Raw genomic sequence first — 5826 nt, 5'->3', positions numbered from 1 at the left:
TGAAAATGAATTCTTCATATATGATAAATGAGAGGTAACATTTTGTTTCACTTTATTTCCACATATTTATCTCCATTCTTCCTTCTGCCAACGGTGTCGCAGTTTCTCGTCTCTCCCGTTTTTGTGCTTAGTGCGTACCAGGGGCGTCGCCTGGGGCTTCAGCCCCGGATGTTTTTTCTTTAGCCCCGGACAAATTCTCCCTCAATAATATAATACATTAACCTACTTTACCTATAGGACGGACGGCAGAATTGTAATTTCCCATGTTCAGTGAATGCAACACAGAGGCAAGACGACGCCACCAGACCAATCAGAGAGTTGCATGGAAATAAACGTGTTTTATTGGCTGACAGGTACGTACCTCTCCTCTGTGACAATGTTTAAACTTTAAACTGTCAGCCCCGGACGCGGAGATTCTGAAGATGGACATTAGACATTTCTTTAATAAAAAAGACGGCAATTCTCAAGTAGTGGCTCACACAACAACCCCAGAGCCACCACCTGAGCCAGGTGAACAAGGTATGTACCTGTCAGTAAACTTACAAGTTATGTCAACATGTAAGCAAAGCATAAATTATAGCTACGTTGACGTTACTTTGAATCGCGGGGGTAAGCTAAACCGTTAGCAAGTAGCTATAGCTAGCCAGATATATTAAATAAACACTTTGTCATACAATCTAAATGTTGTGTTTTTTAGCGTTACTTGGTGATTTCAAAGAAAGCTCTCTGGGACATGTTGACTTACTGTCTGTGTTCGACATGAAGCTACCGTAGTAGTTGTCCTGAGTCCTGCCAGTTAAAGTGTTTCATAGTTAGCTTAGCTAAGCATCAACCTAGCACTGAAATATATATGGATGTTATGTGACGGTATTTCTGAGAAAAGGTCAGCTGAAATGGTGGCATAGTTGCTACTGCTTTACGTGTCGACAGCATGTTTGAACGTATTTGCAGCAGTAAATGTGGCTGTCTGGCCACTGACGTTGCCATAACAACACCTGCATTTAAATGTGCAACCTCTTTTTGTGACAGATTTTGCATGAAAATATAATTCTTCTGATTGATATTTCCTATTGACAGCTAGTTTCTATGTGAACATTATGAGATGGACAGCCAGCTAACAAGCTTTCAGATCAAAGCCAATCCAGTGGGGCTCCTGAAAGGGGGAAGGGACATTATGCTCCCAAATATTAAGCCTTGACCCCCATCTTAAAATTGATATGATCAAAAAATGATCTGCATTGTCGGAGGCCTTTTTTCCTCATCATCATGTCAAATTGTACAGCTTTCCTTAGTGTTGAATGCAGAAAGATGACTATATTGGAGTATTAAGTGAAAATGACTATATTACAGTTTTAAGTGAATATATTAAGTGAATTACTCAAACTGCATTTGTATAGGAATGATTCTGTCCTATTGGCAGATAACTACTCTTAATAGTGATATCTACAAGAGGTTTCCAATGTAAATTTAACTATTTTCAATTGGTTAGTATTACATTTTGTGACAGTGTGGTGACACTCATTTTAATGAAGACAAATGTGTGTATCTTGAAATTCATTTATTTGACAGAGCTGGAAACTGATTGACTTACATACTTGTTTGTGTTTACCTACACAGTCATCACAGATGAGCCAAACAGAGTAGAGGATGAAGAACAGGAGAAAGGGACACACAAGAAGGAGATACAACAGACAAGAACGACAATGGAGACAACAATGAACAGGAACACCAGAACAGACAAGAGTCAATGGGTAACATGACTGATTTAGGGACTGCAGATACAGGGCCAAGGCAAGTGAGACATCACTGCTTTCCCTCCAGCATGTTTGGCCAGCAAAAGAGATAATTTCAACCGCAAACAGCAAGAGAAGAGGGATTATTATTTCCTCCTTCCATCCCTTTTTTCTGTTTAATCTGATTACTAACAACTTCTAATAATTTGACATAGTTTATGATTTCATTGGAAAATGAAGTGTTTTTAAATAATAAACCCGTTTCTGATTCGGATTCTTTGATTTCTTTTTGACATATGGGTGTTGAGAGATGTATCATATCTCTTGATGTTGCTCTCAAAGTGCACAAGATTGATGCTTTTAACTTCAACATTTAAAAAAAATCTTCCTGGGGACCCCAGAGGAGCTGAGTTCCCCCCAAAATAGCACTTTATCCCTGCTTATGTAACTCCGGTGTAGTGTCCCCTCGGCAACAGATCACTCAGAGCTGGTGATTACTTTCCTGCATTTCAATGGACAGCATATAAAAAGGACATGTGAGCTGCATTGCTTAAGAGATCCTCTCATGCTATCTCTTTTACAAAATAAGTGTCCAGTCAACAACAAAACATCAGTGATCGTATAGTGGTAGTATATTTTTCACAAGCAGTGTGAAACATTAAACTTATACAAACTGGTGTACAAAACTCACATACCTGCGTTGATCTCCTGGAGTGTCTCTACTCATTCTTCTCCACATCTCTTGTCCACGATCAGAGATGGCAAACATTTCAGAAACAGCTAGAGGTAGGGGATGAACAACTTGTTCGCTGGGCATGTCAAAGACCTCCCTGCTTTGATCAAGACTTTAGGGAGCCTTTCAGCCCCTCTAGCAAAGGGACTGGAAAGCAAGCTTTGAACATGCAGTACCATCTACATGCTCTCATGTTCCAGACACTGCTCTCAACCACTCAGGGCTGCACACAAATACCTGCAGAAAGAAACAATTGACTTGGTGCAGGCAGTAGATTAGAAAACAGCAGTTGAGAACACACTGAAAAATTACCAAAGTAACGAGAAAGCACATGAGGTCTATGACAAGACCAAGGCCCTGTGCAATGATCTTGATATTCCCGAAACTGTGACGCAGAGGAAGAAGCGTAGACACATCATCTTTGTAGTCAAGGCATCATGTGGAGCAATGTGAAACATTACACATACATAAACTGGTGTACAAAACTCACATACCTGCATTTCAATGGACAGCATAAAAGGACACGTGAGCTGGGTTCTGGTGCTCAGATTAGCTATTGATGATCACGTTGATAAATCATATAAAACAAATAGCCAATCACACAAAAAACATGTTGCTGTGACTGTGAGCATTAAACAATTAACTAAACATTAAACTAAACAAACACAACAGTACGTTATTGTCCTTATAAAATAAAAACATACATTTTGTCCACCGAGATAATACAGGCACCTTACCCTCAAGAGATCCTCACGTGCTTTGAGAATCTCCCACAATCCATTGCCGTAACAAAGCTAATGCAGGCACACGTTTGTGACACCAGATGGCGCAATTGTGTATGTGCGTGTGAGGAGTCTTGCAGTAGAACATTTGACTGTAGCACCGCCACTGTGGGCTAAACCCCGAATGTTTCCAGGTCCAGGCGACGCCCCTGGTGCGTACCTTTTATATATACAGTCTATGGTGCGTGGGTTAGAGTTTGCGTGGAGGACCGCACATTTTCCCGTCAAGTTAGTATTTTATAAATCGCAAACATTGCGTAGAAACTGGCGTATGCCATTTTTTGAGCGTATATCCCTTTATAAATGAGGCCCCTGGTCACCACGGCTGAGCTGACCGCAGTGCAGAATCGCTGTATAGTTGAAATCTCCTAACAATGTTGTCCATTTTAGAAATAGGCCTATTAGGCCTATATTTAGCCCTTAATAACATTCATTTTCTGGGCTCAAAGTGTGTCTTGGCCGTTTTCATTGTGATCGCTAAATTCCCCTTGTTTATAATAATCACAGTTCCTTCAACAGGATACTGTCGTGATTCGAATTGTGATTTTAGCATAGCCTACGTGTGTTTTTGTTTTGAAATCACTTCCGTGAGTTTCGTCTGCGCCCTTATTTTGTAAGGTAACTTCCTGTAGCAGAATATGAAAAAACGGTAGTTTTTTTGTTTCTGTTTTCTATTGATTTTATTTTTTTGTTTTGAGAAGTAGAAAATGAAAATCATCCCGTTTTTTAAGTTTAGTAAATCCCTTTTTGACCGTGATAAAGAAAAACGCCTTGTATTTCAATTTTGGTTTTTCAATTTGAAAACGAAAATCAAATATCCAGTCGTTTTTGTTTTTGAATTTCCATTTGTGAAAAGAAAATCCAATGACCAAAACATACACTGACCACAAAAGTCTGTACGTTTTGTTAGTTTGATTTTTCGTTTGAACCAAAAAAAACGAAAATACAAGCCTTTTTTCGTTTTAAATCAAAAACGAAAAAACGTGAACCCAAAGCCGTTTTCCTGTTTATGTTGTCTGAATCAAAAAACGGATAACAAGAACACCTAATAAAAAAAAAACGGTCTGATTTTGGTTTTTGATAACAACTTCATACAATTTTCCGTTTTGTTTTGAAGAATGAAGAAAAGCAGTCCGGTGGACCGGAAGTTAAAGAACATATTTCAAAATAAAAGACAGGAGGATATAATGGTAATGCTGTAAAAGACCCAGAAGTCTGACGACCCTTGGCCCCCCTGCTCCCGGCACCCATGCTGACGAGGATATGTTTATTTCTGCATTCACATGCAGATATGCGTTTATAGAGATTAATACAAGTATGCAAGCTCTGTGCATAACTTTTTCGCTGACTTCCGGTTTGTACTGTGTCGGCAAATCCAGTGTCCAGCTTGTCGCTGTGTGACAACCATTGAACAACGTCATGTTTGTTGCATACCTGCAAGATTTACCTGTGACAAATGTCAGCGATGTAAACAGAACTGTCACCCTACTTTCACCTGCACCCAGCAGCAAGCGGGAGAACAATATATCATACAGTCGACCCCTAAAACAGTTCACACAGTAATGGAACAGTTGTTAAGCATTATTTTGTCCAACTAGTCTCTACATTATGAATTTGATGTTTGTCTAAACTGCTAAGAAGCTGACAGCTCAGTTAGAACAGGCCATAATCACTAGACGCTCAAAAGAGTGTGTGTAAGGCTTACATGAACTGAATTGAAATACTGTCCATTAGTTGATTAATAAACAAGACATTCAAGTCAAAGTTTTAGGCATTTGCATTTGTAGCATGCTGTAAATATGAACTATGAATGAAAACATGCAATGTGGAAACACACACATAAGTTTATTCTCAATACTCATAACAGTATCAGACATAATGACTTTACTGAGAGTGAAGATGACATGAACATATAGTTACTGTATGGTACTGAAGACAAAATACAGTATATTGCATTTACCTCTTCCTCTAACTCTCTCTCCGATATTGGCCTCCATAGTTGTGCACATAACTCTTGACCTCAAGAGACTTTAAGATGATAGTTTGGATTGTTTGAAATGGGGCTGAGGTTCTTATCCAGTCAGTGTATAACCTCCAGAAGCACACATGTTTATTCTCAATACTCATAACATGTATCAGACACAATGACTTTACTGAGAGTAAAGATGACTTGAACATATAGTTACTGTATGGTACTGAAGACAAAATACAGTATATTGCATTTACCTCTTCCTCTAACTCTCTCTCCAAAAGTGGCCTCCATTGTTGTGCACAACAAAGTGTTCAAGCTCAGGTTTCTAAGTGATCTAATTGGTTACATAGCTTTTAACATATGCATTCTGGGTGCAGGGGCTTGATAATTGAGTGTGGTATTTCAGTGGCAGTGTTTAGCAAACAACACACAGGCTGTTGGTTTTGAATAACGTGTCTAATGTAAATAAGAGTGTGTAGTTATTTGGTCAATCCAGTGTCCAGCTTGTCGCTGTGTGACAACGTCATGTTTGTTGCGATACCTACAAGATTTACCTGTGACAAATGTCAGCGATGTAAACAGAAATGTCGACCTACTCTCACCTGC

At 39.2% G+C, this 5826-nt stretch overlaps 1 long non-coding RNA gene across 1 annotated transcript; it reads left to right on the top strand.

Moving 5' to 3' along the window:
- Window positions 1–273: 273 nt before the first annotated feature.
- On the top strand, window positions 274–2007 carry LOC139433817 (uncharacterized). Its single transcript, XR_011643219.1, has 2 exons — window positions 274–519; window positions 1618–2007. It is a non-coding gene; the product is annotated as an uncharacterized lncRNA (long non-coding RNA).
- Window positions 2008–5826: the final 3819 nt, after the last annotated feature.

This window comes from Pseudochaenichthys georgianus, chromosome 5 (assembly GCF_902827115.2).
Source record: "Pseudochaenichthys georgianus chromosome 5, fPseGeo1.2, whole genome shotgun sequence".
Classification (NCBI taxonomy): Eukaryota; Metazoa; Chordata; class Actinopteri; order Perciformes; family Channichthyidae; genus Pseudochaenichthys; species Pseudochaenichthys georgianus.
Note: the sequence above shows the minus strand (reverse complement) of the source record. Positions and strands in the feature narration are given on the sequence as shown.